The 20,583-nt window shown below is 42.5% G+C and overlaps 1 protein-coding gene across 2 annotated transcripts in view; it reads right to left on the reverse strand.

Moving 5' to 3' along the window:
* The window catches only part of LOC144121541 (uncharacterized), a 163,041-nt gene that overhangs the window by 19,475 nt on the left and 122,983 nt on the right, over nt 1-20,583 (reverse strand). The window contains exon 1 of one of the 2 annotated variants that reach the window (XM_077654806.1): nt 6,546-6,598. The exons of the other annotated variant lie outside the window; for it this stretch is intronic. The gene's annotated coding sequence lies outside the window, so the exon portion shown is untranslated. Of the gene's footprint in view, nt 1-6,545; nt 6,599-20,583 lie in introns of those variants that run through there. 2 annotated transcript variants of the gene reach the window in all.

Genomic DNA, 20,583 nt, shown 5'->3' on the forward strand with positions numbered 1-20,583 from the left:
AAGCTGTTGCAAAAGTGGAGAAACAGGGGCTCTATGCTTTCACCGACAGCTTCCTGGACTCCGTGCTACGCCAGAGTTAAGCAGTGATAACTAGAAAACGCAAGCGTTTGAAGTACTGACACATTAAGGTTTTGTATAGGGGCACTCTGAAAATTGCTGCCTCATTTTCTACTTAAAAAAACAATAAAATCACTGATACCTTCAAGCAGCGCAGAAAACAGCTCGTCAAAACATTTGCTGTAGGAACAAACTGTCGCCTAATAAGAAGGTAAGCAATGGCAGCTATTGTGTAAAATGTCTGCCATAATTGTCCCACCAACCCGGTGCTCAAATTTTAGAGTGGTAAAAAGATAAATAAGAAATTGTGATATAATGTGGCGTTTTGTTTGGTACTGTATGACACGGGTAAATTGCGCCGCTACCTTTTTTCGGCTAGCTTTTCATTCGAATGTGAAGGGACTCCGTGAGCGGCCGCGCATATAAATTTTTCTTTTTAAGCATGCCCGTGGATTCCCTGTCCATTAACTGGCTCGGGTTTTGCTGATATTCTGCTTGGGAGATGGAAGCCACTCTTCTGTTCTTGACGTCCAGCTGACCTTCTTTTAGCCCCCTTCTGAAATCCCTTGTATCGCCTACATTCGTTGCGTTGGATTCATTTCAGGAGATCTTGTAGGCGACGGCAGGGCTATGTCATCTTTTCTAGCGGTTCCTTCATGTGTACCAGGTAGTTTTTGAGCTTGTTAGAAGGAACCTGATCCGCTTGGACGTCGTACGCAGCTAATATTCTAAACCTGTCAGCAATTATTGACATTACTACTCTTCTAGAAAGGTGATTGTTTCTTGGGGAAGGGAGATGCAAGTGGTTGTTTAGAGAAACAAATGGAGAGAGGAGGAAGAAGAAATTAGGTGGGTTCGTGAACGTGGCTCCTTATGTGTCAGTGTCATGGTCTCGATGCCACCTGTGCATTACATACAAAACATTTTGTGGTATAAACACATCTAAACTGAAACTGTTTTCAAGGCTCTACTTTACCTTTAAGTTGATAAGACACAAAAATTGCTCGCATAAAGCTGTGTTCAGATCGGAATATCCCATGGAAATTCTTTTCATTACTTCTTAATGAGCGTGCGTAAACGCACTTCTTCAGAGGTTAACAATTTCCTCCTATTTTGTTGCAAACTTCAAACAATACTTTTCATGCCATGTTTATACTAGGTTGTGCTAGCGGCGTCAGTTTCGTAGCCTTCATTTTGTTAACTACTCCTTGCACTGATTGTTACACTCGTTAGCCCGCTCATCACTCTAGATGAGATATTTCCTCAAGCACAGAATAGTATATCCCAATCTGTAACACGACGCATGCCGTGCTCAGAAACGATCCATACTGCGAAAACTTTATCTGCGACGCTCCTGGAAACAACCGGCTTAAGTTTCCGCACCGCTCAGCTGTTCGTGCGTCACACGTAGAGAGGAAGCAAGGGATATTGAACTGAGAGCAATGTTAACGCCACTTTAAACCAAAGTCCACCTGAGGAACCACTTTGTAGCACTGTCGTTTTTCGCAAAACAGTTCCACCTTCATAGATGGGACTGCAACTGACTTTGCCGCTCAAATAGTGCACGGAACACCATTTTCCGAGATGTCAACTGGAACGGTGTCTACATTTCGCTATCCAAAACTGCGTTTGTGATACTTGTAAGTTGAAAGACACTCCAGATAACTTTAAATCTTGGTTGCTTTCTTATTTCCTCAAACCTTACTTTAGGCGTCTCGTTAGGAATAAGCGGTCGGGATTATTCTGCTTTCTTATTGAGCAAATAACTAAAAACGCCCACCAAACTATAGATGCTAACTAGCCAAAATTCAGCAAACTTCAGCAGTTCTGTTGCATGCAAAGTATCTCACATTTCGAGCAACTTATATTGCTCAACAGAAGTTGGAATTTCATTACAACAATGAAAAATTTATTTGTGCGCTGCTTCTTCATTCTGTGAAGTGTGAGCACTTAAACTGCAAAATAAATAAATAAAATAAGCTGGCCATGACTGAGCTCAAAGAAAATTATGGCGAATAAAGAATTTGTCGCCTGAAATACGCTTACGTCCCAGCACATAACGTTTAAAGCATATATGTCAAAGACGTCAAACCGGAGATAATTTCCCAAAAACTAAATGCAAAGAAGGTAATGGGAAAGTTAACTATCGAAAGTACTGCAATGAAGATTAAGCGTTCCAGCCCTGCAACTGTTTCAGAAATCGCCACTGTATGAGGGCTCTTCAATACCCTTAAAATGACCCCTCTGACCTACCGCGGTGGCTCAACTGTTGCGGTGGTCGATTGCTGACCCTAAAGACGCGAGTTAGATCCCTGCCACGGTGGTCGAATTTTGAGGGAGGTGAAATGCCAGAGCCCCGTGTACTCTGCGATATCCGTGCACATTAAAGAACTCCAGGCGCTCGAAATTTTCGGAGCGCTTCACGACGGCGCCCTCCATAGCGTGAGTCGCTTTGGGACACTAAACCCCCTTAAACCAAACCTTATTCGTACTGTGCACAGAAAAGCTAAAAAAAGTCATCAAAGATTACCGGAGGCCTTGGCTTTAACCCTGAGGTCGCGGATATCTGCTCACGAGCGAAAAGTGCGCCAAGGTAAATCAACCTGGAACCTTTAACACGCGCACTATTAGGCGTCAAGTATACAAGAAGTCATTTAGGGTCCCCATCAGGCATCAGCGTATTGAAATGCATATATTATACTTGTCAACTTGTGTTTCTGCACCTCAAAATAAATCGATCTTGTCAGGTCAGAAAACGTATTATTTGGAAACACCGCTTTCTTGCTATTCCAAATCTCTGATGAAAAGCAGTAAATTTATTGCAAAGGTGCCTTTAAAAGGGGCCTATTGAGAATGGTGACAACGCGGTAAATTTTTTTTATGAACCAGAAGTTGTGGTGTGAAGAGAGTTAAGCAGTGGCCACCGTCCTGCACAACCAACAATGCCGAATTCTCGCACATCTATCTTAAGTCACTCTTCGACGATGCACCTTGGCTTCTGTTGGTGCGATTCTTGCGCAACATAGCACCACAAGCTGCTGCTATTTGAAACCTTTACAGCAGTGTGACTTCCCACTGTCTGGTGCGGAAATATAGGTTGACTAGTGTACGTAAAAATTGGAGAAATTGACCGAAATTTAAACGTTCGAACAAAATCGATCAAATAGAGCTTCAGCTATAATCGTGCAATGCTAAAACTGGGAAATTATTTGCAGTATAGTTACCTACAGGTAGCCCAGGAAGCGCTGATATCAGTTGCAAATACAATGAAGCTCCCGTCCAGAAGTATAAGAGAACTCTGCTTGCTATGTCATACCTCAGTCCAGAAGTAAAACGAAACTCTGCTTGCTATGTCATACCTCAAATTAACTAGAGAAAATAAATTTCACTATGCGCTACCTCTATTCTTCCAGCCATTGAATTCGGCGCAGGTGCATCCTAACAACAGAATAAAAACAATAAATTATTCAGGGAATAAGAATGTTCCCCAAGAGAGTATTTTAGGCTTTATATTGACTACAAAAAGATAAATTTAAGGTACTCCGAAATTTTTTTCGCAGTGCTATCTTCCTGAAAGATTTCTTTTTCTTTACAAAAAACAGAAAGAAGCTCTTAGCGTAGAGCATATTAACACTCTAGTGCCGTTAATGTAGTAATAAGAGACCATTCCTTCAAGTCGAAGATCGCCTAGGAAAAGAATATTCCATTTCCTGAACCGATTCAGGCCACGCGTTTAAACAGTTCCTGAAAAGGTCTATTATAGAGCACTCTGAAAGAAGAACACTGATAATCATAAGTAACATTCAGTCAGCTTCCGCTGAACGCTGGCATTACACTTCAAAACTTTTTCTAAACTTGGTAACTTGACCGGCGCCTACGTAAAGCCTTTCTATTAAAAATGAATATTTTTAGGCTCCAGTCGTTATCTTCTACAAATGAGTTCATGCGACTGCTTTTGAGCGCGCAGGCTTTAAATGCCTACTGCACTTATAGTGTCTTGAAGTTTCAAAAAGAAGAGCAGAATAATGGAAAGCTTCAAAATTTCGGCTGCTTCGTAAGCGCAGTGTATGCAGTTACGAGGTACATTGTTTGAAACGAAAGAATGCTGCCAGACTCAAAATGGGTAATATTACTCCATCAATAATATATATTTATCCTTATGCAGCTTGTGTGGGAAGATTAATTAAACTGAAAAAGATTGTTATTTGATTGAAAGGCATCCTCCAATGAATGAAGCGGAGCTACGCTAGCCTTAAATACTCTTGCCAGGGATTATTCAAACTGTATTTCAGTGAAGGGTTTTCAAATTAGCAAAAGCCCACATGTGATACTGTGTAGCTGCTGAGTGCTTGTTCTTTGTGTGTTTGGGCAAAAAGTAAATTGGAATGCCAATCAAGGAGTCCATATTGTCAACCTCATTTTACATATATAAAGCTTTGGTCTCTGATAATACATATGACGTGGCAGTAAGCCACCCTTACCATTACCACTCAATCTCTGAGGCAACAGAATGAGTTGGCTTGTTTCATCCATGTCAAGATAAAGCTTTGATTGGATTCTGTTTAAATTTGCCTCTCTAATTATATGTTTTTTTTTATGTCAAGCTAAACGTTTTAAGCCTTGTTACAAATGACAGTAGGCCTGATTAACCTGGTCAGACCAAACGAGCAGAAGAAGCAATATATAGAAAAAAAGCACTAATTTCCAGTAGGCACGTGCGTCAACTAGCGAAAAATAAGGCCAGAAATATAAAGGCTTCTACCGAGGGACTACGGGCGGAGAGGAAGGTTGTTCATCTTCAAAGTAAGTATTATCAGAAGACTGCCTACTGATAGAAGTTTACCGCTCTTGTTTATCGCAAGTCGCCGATATTTGCCAGTCTTATGAATGGGACACATAAGATGCGTAAAACAGCATTAGGTCCAGAAATAAGAGCAATCTTACCTTATATTATGTACAATGAATCGGTGAAATGAAGATTCTTTTATGAAAAGAAACGGCGTGAGAATACTTGAAAATTATGATATAATCCAGTTCAGTATTTTAGCTCACACCTTCGGCTGTAAAACCATTTATTTTTCCCGTATTCGGCCTTGTACCTTTAAACTACTTTAAAAATAGCGGTTAAAAATTTTTGGATGTTTTATATTTCGAGCACGCGCCAAATAGCGTGTAAAGTATTACAAGGAGCATAACTAAGAATTTAAACCGCACTCAGGCACGTAACAACAGCAGCGAAGCAGTACGTATTCTACACATTCTATCAGTCAAAAGACAACGGGAATCAATATTTAATCTGTGCAAGTACTAACATTAACGACCATCGGTTATCTCGCCTTCGCATCACATGAAGTCTCCATCTGATGCCTGCTGCGTGGGGCAACTAGTGTATGCATAAGTGACGCTCATCGCTTTTGACAGCAAGTGGACATCGTGCCTTATGGCAATTTCTTGCCGCAGAAAGCAAACGTATGCACCGTGAAGAAGAGTGCACCCTGATGTAGCACTAGTTTTACAGTGCCGCTAATCTCTGAAGCTTGGGTGCGTCATAGCTGAGTGCACAACTAGGACCACATGTACATGTCAATGAACGGACGTTGCTGCCTGGTTGATTCTAGAGTACTGCAGACATTACCCAAGGCCGCTGCTTTCTACTAAAAAATACTAGACATATGCAACTATTTTTCTAACACGATGTCTGCAGAAAGAGGGCAAACTTCGTGCCGCACATTTCTGTCATTTCCGATTTCCCATTTCTGCCTCTTTCTTTCTTCCTCTATTCCGTTATCGCCGTCTGGGCTGTTGCACGGCGGACACTGTTCTTCCGGCCTTCTTCTCCACACTTGCTCACGAAAAGATTCCTCTGTGTCTCGTTTTAGCGTTTGATGGAGCAAATAATAAACATAATCTACCATTAAGAAACAACAACGCACGCTTTGTACCTTTTTCACTCGTGTTTATATCAATAGGTCTGCATTAACAGCTCTCCTCACAGCTCAAGCTGTGATCATGAAGTGAAGACGGCTGAGAAGTGTTGTGCGTATCTTTAGAAAAGGGGTGGAAAATGATGCTTTAAATGCGCCATTAATGGCACTCAGGAATAGAAATTCACACTGGTTTCCAACTTCACTAGTTGGTAAGCGATAACTGCGTGTATTTATTTTCTATGGGCTGAATCCTGAATCTTGAATTCTGAATCCTGAAACGGAATTTGAATTCTGATGCTGAAGCAATACAATGTGCCTCTAACTTTATGGAGTTCCTGAAACGGAACCAGGAGCGTTCATAAAGAGTGTGAATCTTTACTAAAACAACGCTCTTTTAGCTAGTTTTTATTTGATCTAAAAAACATGCCTAAAATATTATGTGAATCGAACATTTATTTTTGCAGCAGCGTAGGTGTGGGCTCGCGAGACGCTCAATTATATATGTTTAATAATTACTCACCCTTGTCAGAGCTGGCAGCCGTTAACTCTTGAGAAACTCACCGTCCTCTTCAGAGTCCAATGGTAGAAGGGTGGAAAATGCTGGCCTTATATTTAGGACTCGAAGGGCACGTGCCATCCAGAAAATGATTTTTTTTATTCGGTATGCAGTGTCCTGGTCTCAACCGCGCCATATTGAACCGCACGAAAAAAAATCCTTCAAAAAAGTATGCTGGCATCAACTGAAGGACAGATTGAATGAAATTAATAATGCCATTGGCCCCCTAAAATGGAATTCGATGATTATCTTGCATTACGAAAAGGAACGAACGACATTTGTTCGCTGCATATGCAGCAAAAGTAACACACCGGGTTATGAGCTGAGGACGTTATCATAGGAAACTTTATGTAGAAATTACCGCGGAAGATAATACGTACTGTTGGAATAACATTCCAGTATAGATTCTCCTCAGGAAGGTCAGAGTACACCTTTCGCATTAGCGAAAAAGGAGTCCTGCTCTTCGTTCAGGAATAGAGATAATTATAATTTGTTTTATTACAGCCCTCATTTCTGGAAGGAAGCCCATAGCACCTTTGTACAGCTTCTTAAGCGATAAAAACTTCATGTATTTTTCAACGCTTCGTTCTCCCGCCTTACGAAAATTTCTAAAATATTTCGCCCACGGTGTGGACTATAAGAATCCTTCCTTATTTTTTGGCTCCGTTTGTGATAAATCGCTCTTGTTCTGAACGGCAATCTCCTTTTCTTTCTGTTTTGTTGCATCTGGGGTTAGCCTTTGTTGCTAATGCTGCTCTTAGATTGTCTTCCCAAAACTGAGGAAAGAGAGGCGTTTTCCAGATAAATTTCTTTTATGTTTACGCAGAGCTTACTGCAGCTGCCTTTACTCATGATGCATACAGTACTCTGGCGAAACCCACGGGTATACAGAAAGTTCAGCGTTGCATCTACGGAATCATAAAAAAAGAACGTCTGGTGGAGCATTTTTTTCGCGTTTCCAAAAATAGACACTAAGTTCTTGCACAAAACACTGCAGACCGTTCAAAATATTTCGTGCGGCATAAGCTAATTTTTATAAGTAAGAAACAAACATATACAGTAGAATAAGTTCCGAATAATGTTAGCAGGATTCGAAATCCAGGCTACAAAATTTATTATCGCCAATCATAAGATTTAGTTATAGCATATGTCAACAGCCGCAATAAAAGGACTGTTGTCTAATTTACTCATATATTTCACGTTTCACTTGAAACTGCATGCCAGTCTTTTACCACTGCTACTTGTGTATAATATACTGAAGTGCTCCTTTATACAGCTAAACTTTATAACGTTCAGTCAGTCTGTGGTTTCTGTCACCTATACACTATTATCTAAAAAATTGGTTTGTACTCAGTTCAAACTTATTGCGTTGTGCTGATGAATGGCGACAATGCGCCCTCTGAACAACAAAACAATTTATTGCCAGCAACTCTTCTTTCTTGCAAGAATTAAAAGGCGCAAACTGTGCAGCTTCTACTGCCCCTAAAGCTGGAAAGCCAAAATGCACACCTTTATAGCGCAATCTTCCCAATAAGAAAAAAGCTCCATATATGCGGGAAAAATATTTAAATACTGAGATTTATTTTGATGCTGGTTTAGGCCTGTTTTTTATTGATTCCATAAAACACTGCTGTTTGCACCCTAAAAGAGCGGCCCATTGGGCGAGTTGGTTTGTTGTTATGGTCGTTCAACCCAGTGCTAGCAGAGGCTAACCACAGGACGAGAGGACACCCACCTCATTTCTGTTTGAGCCCTCTCTGGTAGCGGTGTTTTTACTTAGTCAGCATTACTAGCTGCGATGCACGATTTGATCGGTCTGTGCTCTTCCTGCTGCGTTACGGAAATAAAAAAAATTGCAGTAGGAAAAAAGTTCCGCTTTTCGGATTCGAAGCAAAGAATTTCTCTTTCGAAAGCAGTAGGGAACACAATGCTGTTATGGATTATGCAAAATGGGCAATTTCTTGGCGTGTCTTAGACTCTTAAACATGCCACTGTTCCGAAAAAAAGCATCAAAATCAGACAAATGATATGGCGTGAACAAGAACGGTGGCAGTGGTACAGCGCAAGTTAAGAGTGAATAGACAATGCTCTAGAAGGATAAGAATGGAGTGGAGTGCATAGGGTAAGTTCTCTCAGATTATGAATAGCAGTTTACCAATAGACCTCAAGAGGAAAGAGAACGGCAGCTATATCTTACCGGTACACATCTACAGGACAGAAGCGTGCAGGCTAACGAAAAGGGTTCAGCTTAAAGACAACTCAGTGAGCCACGGAAAGGAAAATGATAGCTGTAATGTTAGGAGACCGGAAGCGGGCAGAGTAGTAAAGGAAACAAACTCGGGTTAATAACATGCTAGCAGAAATCGAGAGGAAGAAAGGGGCTTGGGCAGGGCTTATAAGCGAAGTCAATATAAGCACTGGTCCTTAAGTGGTTTCCATGAGAAGGAAAGCCAAACAGGGGGTGGCAGAAGGTTAGGTGGGTGGATGAGATTAAGAAGTGTGCAGGCATAGGATGGGCGCAGGGTTAATTGGAGAGATATAGGAGAGGCATTTATCCTGAAGTGGGAATAGTCAGGCTGTTGATGGTGATGATGATAAGGCTTTTCATTAAACTTCGTTAGGGGCTAGATGGTGCATGCGCCTTTTATGGTGAATATTGAAGGCAAACACTTTGTAATCCACGAAGAAAGAAAAGTAAGGACACGCTCTACTGTGTTTCTCTCTCCTTTGTGGATTTTATACATTTTGCGCTCATTGTTCGCTAGTAGATTGTGCTGGCACTATTCGAGAAAAGATCTGTGCTATCATTTGAGATATAGCCAAGCAGTCTTTAATGTGCTTAACGTTTTGCTACCGCATTCCAATCTTGCTCTCTCAGAGAATGAACTCTTTCTTTTTAAAGAGAGATATTTTCAGTGCAAAAGGGCGCAGTTATGTTAAAAATATGTTAGCCCATAAAGAAAGAATGTTTTTCTAGTGAGAGGTGGAAATAGAAAAGATTGATTTACCGACTCTGGTAAATCAATCAATTGTATCAAATTGGAGACGCAGAGCCTTTATTTGCTTCTTTACTTAGTGAATTCACCCGTTGAAAAAAAATGAATAATTCTTAAAATCTCGAGTTTTTATTTAGGCTGTTGTAATTGGTGGTGTTGTCTATCGTAAATTTCCCTTCTATCGAATATCTCTACCACACAGTTTTCTGTTCATTGCAAAGAAAAATGAACAAAGGGACGATGAAAAATATAATATAACAAACTATTAATAATGTTCTGATCATTAACTTGATTTATAACAGCGGCTCCTCTGCATCACTGTGTCAAATTAGCTTAACGTAGCTTTCATTCTTTATTATCCTTAGGTAAAGCAAAATATAAAGCTTATGAGCCCAGCCAAGTTCTCAATTCTTTGAAATCAACGGCAAATAGCCAGGTTCCCTCCATGTCGCTTCTGAGAGGCTAGACTGTCAGGCTCGAATGTCAGGAAACGCAGACCTACTCAGCTCTTTGTGCACATTATGGTAGTTTGTCTTGAAAGCCTTCACTCTCATACAAGCCCCATACTATGTTCCAAGTGCACCAAGAGCGACAAAGGTTAACTGCTTGTGTGACAAAGCACAAAGTAAGGGCAATGGTAACGCAGACAAGGTCGTTCCCAACAAAAATACGGCCAGCAATACGACATGCATTTGTACTACCGCTCGCTGCCCCCATCAGTTTCGAGAGTAATCTCTATGGTAACACTGAAATCCATTTCATTATTTCAAACTTAAAGCCACAGATTATTGACGGACGTCCTGCAAAGATCTCAATGCGTACATTCCAAACGAGGCACTAATGATGCCACCGTCAGACAGAGTTTTTTGCGTCCGCTTTTCTCTAGCAGAAGTCCTGCAGATGTTCATTCATGTACTGGTGCAGTGTTCTGAACCTGACATCCTGAAGCCATCCGGCGTAGGGGAATATCAGCATGATTTTATACGTAGGAACTAGCGTTCATTTTGCCTACAATTGCAACGTATACTTTGCTTGTCGCTGTAAGCCCTGCTAGTCCCATTAACTGCTAAGACTGCAGGTCCTCATATATAGGCTAGACGTCCAGGCCGCTAAGTGCTGCATTACAGCCGTACTGTTGACCAGAAAGCAGTTAAAGTTCACTCATAAATATACCCTCATGATTAGGGATTCCTAACTCTGCATGCCCACAGCTCGCAGCGGCAATATTTGTGCTTAGTCATAATTTGGACAAAGCATGTATATGCCTAATATGCCCTTTATCTAAACAGGGTACCCTGTGAACATTTCATGTTGTCTGCACTGGGATTGCCCTAATTTTGTGCGTCCCTCTGATTTTAGAATGTCCCGTTTTACCCGCCGCGGTGGCTCAGTGGTTTGGGCACTCCACTACTGATCCGGAGTTCCCGGGTTCGAACCCGACCACGGCGGCTGCGTTTTTATGGAGGAAAAACGCTAAGGCGCCCGTGTGCTGTGCGATGTCAGTGCATGTTAATGATCCCCAGGTGGTCGAAATTATTCCAGAACCCTCCACTACGGCACCTATTCCTTTCTTAATTTCACTCCCTCTTTTATTACTTCCCTTACGGCGCGGTTCAGGTGTCCAACGATATATGAGACAGATATTGCGCTATTTTCTTTCCCCAAAAAACCAATTATGTTACGTGTACTGGAGAGGCTGCTTTGCCTGAAAGCCTCTCGAAAGCTCAGGTATTTGGTCGTGATGTAGCCAAAATTTGTTGGGCCGCAGCGTGGAGGGCAACCGCGTTTTTGAGAATCTAAAAACTCAATTTGGTATCACTCACGCTCTAACGCACGCCTCTCTACAGGGTGTTTCACCTAAAGCTACACAGTTTTTATATATAGGTTCTTTGAACTGAAAGAACGCCTTTTGGGCATAAAATCTTGAGTAGTGTGGTAATATTCAATACGGCCTGGGAGTGCTAACTGCCCGGTTTTTTAACTAATACTGAATACACTGAAATATATTGAACTAATATTGAATATTGAAACACAGGGCGAGATGTTACACCTCACCGCTGTTTTTAATTCGCCAGCATTTCTGGCCGTGATGAATTATTAGATCGGTATATGTGCAGTCCTTTTCCTTCACGCAAACAGAAAAATCACAGTGGAAAAAAAAGTTCCCCTTTTTGAATGTGAAGCCAGGAATTTCTCTTGCGAAACCAGCACGCAACCTCCAAGCTATCATCGATTATGCATAATGGACAATACTTTGGCGTTTCTTAAACACACCACTGTTGCGAATAAAAGCACTAAAGTCACAAGAATGATGCGGTGTGAAGAAAACTGTGGTGCCAGTGGTACAGCACAAGTTAAGAGTGAATAGAAGGTACTCTTGAAGGTTAAGAATGGCGAGGAGCACATACGGCAGGATCTCTCAATTCTAGAATGGCAGTTTACAAATGTCCCTCAAGAGATAAGTGAACGACAGCTGCATCTTATCGGTACTCATCTATGGGGAGGAAACGCGAAGGCTAACGAAAAGGGTTCAGCTTAAGGATAACGCAGCGAGCCATGGAAAGAAAAATGATAGGTGTATAATTAAGAGACTGGAAGCGAATGGGTGAGGAAACAAACGCGGGTTAATGACATCCTAGTCGAAATCAGGAGATACATGTGGGCTTGGGCAGGGCATGCATTCCGAAGGCAAGATAACCGCTGGTCCTGAAGGGTAACAGAGTGAATTCCAAGAGAACTTAAGCGTAGCAAGTTTGTTTTCTTTCAGTTGTATTTGCCGCTCACACGACGTAACGCTTGAGGACGTGTGTTCAATCTGGAGATCGTCGACATAGACTTAAAACAGGATTGGCTTAGGAATTATTTTCGCTTCATACTAAAATGACCTAGGAAGGTCGTTTTAGTATGAAGAACGAAGTACTTAAAATGCATCGTTGAGGTACATCGTTATTTTGACTGAAGTCCTTCGAAAGGGCGGCATCGAGACGTAAATTGAACGGTTGAACAAGAAGTCGCTCAAGCATTTCAGAATCCAACCGCGGATGCCGAGGTCTCCAAGGTCCCGCAGAATGCCAAACCTCCATGTGGTGCCCTAGGCTTTGTCCAAATCAAAACAGACTGCAAGGCAGTGTTGTCTAACTATAAATGCTTCTCGGATTGCGTTCTCACGGGGGACAAGATTATAGGTTCTAGAGCGTGCTTGCTTAAATTCACACTGATATGATGTCAAGACACCCACGGGATTCAAATGCTAACATTTACCTACTGCTTTCAAGGTTATGCAGTGTGTCCTTAGCGCTTTAACCTTAGCCCATGTGTTTTTGCTTTGCTTGTAGTGCGCACAGTCAGGTAATACCAGGTTGACTAATTCCTTGTGTTTCAGCATTAGTCATTACTTGTTAGCTAGATTGAAAAGCATGTGTGCATGTGTTTCTGTATTCTATTTTTTCCATATAAGTTATGAGGGCTGAATTTTATTTGTGATAGGCTCCTTCAAATGGGTGGCAAACATATTTTTCGGGGCACATAAACTTTCTCTAGAGCATAGACCTCCATATATAGAGTGCAAAGTTTAATTTTGGGTTGTTTTTATGCAATTTTGTAATAAATTGAATGTATTTTATACGTTTTCTATGGTTATGTTGATCGTATGTGTTTCTCAAGAAAAAACACAAACGTTAGAGTTTGGATACCTGCGATATATTACTGTAGATTTAGTGGGCTGCTTTAGGATGTTTGTTTAGTATTTCCTTTACTGAAGTTTGTAATCTGCATCGTGAAGTTAGCCACTTAGAATTAGCCACTGGAAATTGTCTGGTGCAAAACATTTTTTAGCTAATGTTATCTAATGACACCAGTTAGCCTGAAGTGTAGCGAAGAAGTCTTCAAGTCAACTCTGCATTGTTTTTCAAGATTTGCTATTGTATCGTTTTGATTAATTTTAGGTGCTGATTTCAAGTTAGTCCCTATCTCTATTACCTGTCCAAGAATTGTGGTTTCAAATGGTATTTATTGTCCTTCATTTAAAAAAAATGAAATTGTAATATACAGGTCTTCGTGACCTTTTGTTTACTTTACGCAGGCTCTTCAATTTCTTTTGAATTGAATAAGCTTGACAGGTTAAGCAGCCTTTTAATGCTGCTGGTGATTAGATTTCAGATATGTGTGCAGGTTAGTGACTGAGATTTGTGATAATTTAGTGCTATTTTAACGGTGGTTTGTTTAATTCAGTGTTTTCGAACATCCAATGGAATGAATGTAATTCGCATGCACAAGTTAAATTGCGAACAGTGTTTTGAGAACGTGCCAGTAACAATGTTTTGTAACGTGCTTAAAACTGCAGTCTCGGAAAAAAATGTCTAACAAACTTACACAGCTACCTTGCACTATGAAGGTAAAATCCAAGAACTATGTTTTTGTTCGAAAATAATACCACGGAGCACAAGCTATACGCCATGTTTCGTGTAATAATTACTGCGAATCCTACTGCTTTTATCGACTTTGAGGACTTATAGACTGGATGAATATAGTGCTCGAAAAATATTTTCAATGCGCGAGTGGAGCACGGAATTCAAAATTTTCTTTAAGAAAGTATGCACTTCAAAAATGAGTGATAGGATTGAACGGATTATGAGGATACAATATACAAATGCATTCTTTTTAAAAACTTCTAAAGGCAGAGAGTTAGCAAACATTATTTGTCCAATGTGCAGCTGCCCGCAAGTGGCTTGTACATCATTCAGGTTATTTAACTTCAGGGATTCGGTTTTTGGACCACAGTGAAGAGATGGTGTACTTTTACGCGAAGAAAAAATGTGTTGCTGGAATTTGGCACGTAGATCCGTTACCACGTCCTTGTTTTCAGTTTAGTTGCCTGTCGTCTCCCCAACTCTGCTTTTCTTGCCCATTGCGAACCACCCCGTCACGATACTTTCGGCTAGCGCCGGAGCCGTGGTTTCTGTATTTTTTACAGAAGTGCCGTATACACAGCGGAGTCAGATAAAAGACGTTTCCTTGCCGCCGCCGCTGGTCTAGTTTTGTTTCCGCGATGTACGGCAGTACGCTGCGACGTGACTGCGAAGGAAGGAAGGAAGGAAAAAGTTTATTGAGCTCTAGAGAGTAGGTGAGGAATTTGCTGGAGTCAGATGGTGTCTTCCGTCTTCTTAGCAATGGTCGTCTGCCCCTAGTCCAGGGCTCCCCTAAATGCCGCTGCCAGCTGTGCTCGCCGGATCAGCCCAATGTGGACGTCCTGACGGTCGCTGGAGAGCATTCCTTCCCATTGCTCCGCACCCGGGTTTAGTATTTTTGGTGCCACATCTATTTTCTGGCAGGCCCACGTTATATGATAGAGCGTTGGTGTTTCATGGCACCATGGGCATTTGTATGTGTATTGTGTGGGTTGTATTTTGATGAGTGTATTTAGATTCGGGTATGAGCCCGTCCTCAGCATCCAGGCGACGGCGTCTTCCTTGGAGAGAGATTTATGTGGTGGGGGTACCATTTCCTGCAGCCCTTGTATTGGTTTAAGATTGCCGAGTAATCTCTAGGGACAGGTTTGGCTTCCTTGATGTCAATTGTGGGGAGAGCTCAAGAAAAAGTGTACCCTCGAGCTACCCTGTCGACCGCTTGGTTACCTTCCTCTCCCGCGTGTCCCGGCGTCCATACTATCGCATGTTTTATTGGTTCTCTTTCTGTGCTTTGTTTTGATCGTTCCCCAGAGCGGAGTATGCGGTGCGCTCTGTGACCTATTCTGCCTAACATGAAGTTTCGGCATGCCGTTTGAGAGTCGGTTAGTATTGTTAAGGATCGCTTAGTCCGGTAGACCTCCGCTGCCGCTAGGGCGACGGCCACTTCTTCAGCCTCGACTACCATGCAGTCCCGTAGCGACGCGCTGATGAATTCCCGCTTGGGCGAGTTTATCACAGCAGCTTCCGCTTTGGGGTTGTTTTGTCCCGTCCTTCTTGAGTATATGGCTGCGTCCACATACACCGTTGTTGCCTATGTGGCTAGTGATTTTTGGATGCACTCGGCTCTCGCCTTTCTGCGTTCTTCGTGTAGGTTGGGGTCCATGCTCTTGGGGATAGGGGTCACTCTAATTGTTCCCCGTATGGCGTACGGGATAGTCGCGGTTCGCTGGATTTCTTGTATTTGTTCTTTGAATCCCAACTTCTGCAGACGCTCTGTGCCAGACGGAGTCGCTGTAGTCTCTGCAACTGGGCGACGTGTTGTGCCTCTCTCAGTTCTTCAAAGTTGCGACGACGTGTGTATGCATGGCGCAACGATCGTGCAAAGCAGGCATCCAGGAGGAGGTGAAGACAGCGGTCTGATGCACTTTGCATCCAGCACTTTTGCCCTGTTCTTTACAGTACTACTTCGTAACCGCATGGACGGAACGGGTGCTAGTTGCTATATCTCAACACTGAAGTTTGATTGGGCTTTGTTCATGATTACAAAGCTCATTCGAACATGAGTTTTGTGATTAACGAACTAGCACCGTTCCGCCTATATAGTTAGCAGTTCTAGTACCCCTGTACGAAAGAGCAAAAATGCAATATAGAAAAACGAACCGCTGTCATCACCTCTTCCTCCTGAATGCCGGCGTTGCAAAATCTTTGCGCATGCATACACACACCTCAGCCACCGCTCAGCGTATCGCCGCGGTTGAAACCTCCCATTGCTAACCGGAAGTGCTTCGTATTTCTTGGTGTAAAATCTACACCAAATATGCTCCCATTGTCAACCGCAAGTGCTTCGTATTTTTTGGTGTAAAAATCTACACCAAATCGGCTCCTTTCGCCAACCCTAAGTACTCTGTAATTTTTGGGTTGAAATCTACCCCAAGTCTAACGGTGTATATCGAACCTCGATTTGGGAGGACGCTAGAGGACAAGCCAAAAACACCCCTCTCGGTTGATTTGTGTTTAGTGTGTAGGTACAGAGGGGGCTAGGCACACTTTATTTACAAAGCATTCAGGTAGTGAATGTGCCGTACTAGATTTGCTAAAAACAACAGAGCTAAAAGGAGGGCAAAGATAGACACCGCTACAACAGCAGAAAGCAGTCCGGTAGAATGTTTCATCACAAAATTCCCTAAGAGCATCATTCTACTGAAATGGCATCTGGGTAAAACGAGTTTCACCGTTGCGGTACAGCATGCGCATTTTCAAAGGGCTACAAGTTCACATGAAGAAAAATATATCATATTGTTTGTAATCAGGTTTAGTACCTGCAAGATAACGAACACAGTTGGAATTTAAAATGTTTTTTTGTCGTCCTCTGGAGCACATTATAAACAAAATCGCATCCTTGCAGTTAAAAAAACAATAGTGCTCAATGGTGTGAGGGACATTTTACAGACGACCGTTAACCGAAGGAACAAAAATGTTTTCGCTTGTAGCCATGTGTTAAGACGAAGAGCTTACGTGTGCAAATTAAAGAAAAACGTTTAGGTGCATGGAGGAAGCGGCATCTTGCGTACTCGCGTTAGCACATCATAACCCTTGTGCCCGAAGCACACACAACGATAGAGTGGCGGCGGAACGACCACCTTTATCAAATCCATATAAGTATTCTTTCGCGAATGAGAAAATAAGTACTGTCTAAATAATCGCTGAACACAGTGCAAGACCTCGAGTACGTAATGCATTTGTGTTGCCAGAAAGGTGTTGGAGGCTTGAGCACGACGGCCGCAATCCGCTCCTTTCAGTAATGTACACTTAACCTAAATGCTTTAGGTGGAACGCCAAGATCTTTATGCGGCACGTACGACCATTTTTTTTCTAGCATAAATGAGCGATGTTGAGGTACGTGAGCCGAACCACAGGCCATAATTATTGGAGCGATTCATCTTAGCGCCAGAGATATGACGCCAAATTAACCTATCGTCGATACAACTTTGTCAATGCTGTGCTTGTCGATGCAGAAAAATCTAATACCGCCCTAATTACGCAGATGGTCACGCCCATGTTCTATAACAAACTCTCATGCACTGAATGGCACAATGCCGTCTTCACCAACTTGCATCTGCGACGTGAACATAAAAGGTGAGCTGAACGTCGATAAGCGCTAATCCTGAATCTAATATGGTCTCCAGATGTGCCGACGACCAAGCAAAGCAAAACATGAGCCAGTCAGACTAAACACATGTTTTGCACGCTTAATCTGCGTTAAAACCCCGCGTTTGTTTTCATAATCACATCGAAAGAGCGGCGTGCAGCTAATATCAAGGCATACCATCCGCAACGACGCAAATGAGTATACATTGAAATTTATTCATTCAATCTCACATGAGGCTTTCAGTGCACACGTAAAAAAAAACACGAAACTTCTTTCAGGTATCTTTCACAGTCGAGTCGGTATTTCAAAGAAAAATATCCACGCAGATATGTACTGTTCGTTTCGTAATTGTGTGTTCTCATCTTCCCCATTCGCCACTCCTCGCAGTTTTTGAAATTATTGACATGCGCCAGCATTGCTGCAGAAAAACACTGCCAGTCATGCACATTTCACAATTAAGGTATAAGCAGTTTGCATGTCACGGCCGAAGAATAATCTGAACCTCTGGAGCGAAAATCTCTGGCCGTGTCGGTTCATCGTTAACCAGAAAGCATAGCGTGGTAACTACGGAGAACGAGGCGTCCTTACCGGGCTCTTTTTTGTATAATATCTTGACCCCTCTCCAAATTCTTACTTTTAGAGCCTGCTTGAAGGAAATATTTCTGGTGAACTCAATGACGCCTTTTTATTGTTAAGTGCCAGAAGGCTATTTTCTCTGCTCATTTTCCCAGTTTTGAGACATTGTACGCCTGAAATACTATGATAATTATATTTTTGCATCCAGGCATACTTATTCTTGAGAGAGAAAGTGAGAAAAGGACGTGTTTTTATATACCGACGCTGACAGCAATGTCGGCATTATCGTGTCCACTCTCGTCTCATCATCATTACCACCACCGTCAACATCAATAGCGTGATTGCGCCAACTTCTACAAAATCTCCAAACCTGCACCTACCGTCCCTCCTGCGAACATCTTTACCTGCAAACAAAAATTATTCCTGTTCTCTGTCCACCTAAGTTTCTGCCATCCTATGCTACGTTCATCTTCTTTTCGAATTTAGTCCGTTATCGTTAACGACCATCGTTTATCTTGCCTACGCATTACATGTAGTCTCTATCTAGTGATTGCAGCGCACTGAAGTCTAGTGCGAGCATAACTGACGCTCATCGCTCTGGACGGCAAGTCAGCTTCGTGCTTGAAGGCGACATTTTTCCGCCAAAAGGAAACTTAGGCGTCGTCAAGCAGAGAGTGGGTCTTGTTGTGGTAATTGTGTTACAGTGCCGAAAATGTCAGAATCCTCGTTACGTTATATCTGAGCGCACAAATAGGACTACATGTCCCTGTCGCTCGACTGGCGTTTTCGCCTTCTTGTTCCTAGAGTACTTAAATGATTATCCAAGGCAGCTGCCCAAATCAATGACGCCGTTGATCTCGTTTCTTATATTTTTCAGCACCAGCAAAATACGATTGTTTTGTTGGCACCCTCTCCACCGAACGTCGCCAACATTCGTTCCCCACGTCTTTTCAGTAGTAGTAGTAGTAGTAGCAGTAGTAGTAGTAGGAATTGTTGATTTTGGTGTTGATTATTAAATTAATAATAAAGGAAGGAAAAGATGTTTGCTAGCCCCGGTATCTTCCATGGCTACGGAAAGCACCCGAGCTGCAGCACCGGAAACACATGTGTAGGAGGCACTCTAGAGAAATGAAATGAAAGAGAGGAGTGCTGAAAGGATAGAAGAGAGGGGGTACATTATTACAAGTATTCTATTTACTCGATACATTTTGTATTTGCACATTTCCGATTCCTGCCTTTTTCTGTCCTTTACTATTTCGTTATACCCTTCGTTACCCGGGTTCGCACCCGAAAGCGGCGGCCGCGTTTGGGTGGAGGCGAAGCGCAAAAGCGCCCGTGTGCAGTGTAATTTCAGTGCACATTAAATATCCCCAGTGGCCGGAATTATTCCGGAGCCCTCCTCTACGGCACTTATTTCTTTCTGTCTTCTCGCAGTCACTCCTTTATCCTTTCTCTAACGGCGAGGTTCAGGTGTCCACCGATATATTAGACAGATGCAGCGTCATTTCCGTTCCCGAAAAACAAAAAAAACAAGCAATAAATACTAACAAATCTTTAGCAGCCATAACGCACGCATTGAAACTTTTTCACACGTGTTTATTTTAATAGGTCTTCAACGACAGCTCTCCTCAAAGCTCAAGGGGTCAAGAAGAAATGAAGACGGACGTTATCTGCATAGAAGTGTTTTGCATATCTTCAGGAAAAGAGGTGGAAAGTTGGTGCGGCTCACAGACAGCTCCTAAGAAGTCCTGCACGCTTTAATTAACGCCACCGCCGACCAGTGAACCCAAGGCAGCTGGATCAATGCGTCCTTCGGCCTCTAGCGGTACTTCTCGGCAGGCTCGATTGCCACGGCTTCGGCTCTTGCTTCTACACCAACTTCAACATTGGTGACCATAGCCTCTAAAAATGACCCAAGAAAAGGTGGAAGACAAAACAGTGGGTCATACGGGCGGTCGATGTCTTTCGCCGTAGCTCCTGCGCAAAGTGGTCGCTTCAGTCTCCCTCTCTACGATACTAATGAAAGAGGAGTTGTGTAACGCCCATATACATTTTAATTAACACCTTCTTTGAAACACAAGCTCAAGCTGGGATGAAAAAGTGAAGACGGTCGATGCCCGCATAGAAGTGTTGTGCATATCTTCAGGAAAAGAGGTGGACAGTTGGTGCGGCTGGAAGACAGCTCCTAAGTAGTCCTGCATGCTCTAACCAATACGACCGCCGACCAGTTAACAAAAGAGATCTGGGTCAATGCTTCCTTCGGCCTCTTGGGGTACTTCACGGCACGCTCGATTCCATGACTTAGGCTCTTGCTTTTGCACGCACTTCCACATTGGTGACCACAGCCTCTGAATATGACCCATGAAAAGGTGGAAGACGAAACAGTGGGTCATATGGAAGGTCAATTTTTTTAGCC

This window comes from Amblyomma americanum, chromosome 2 (genome assembly GCF_052857255.1).
Source record: "Amblyomma americanum isolate KBUSLIRL-KWMA chromosome 2, ASM5285725v1, whole genome shotgun sequence".
NCBI lineage: Eukaryota > Metazoa > Arthropoda > Arachnida > Ixodida > Ixodidae > Amblyomma > Amblyomma americanum.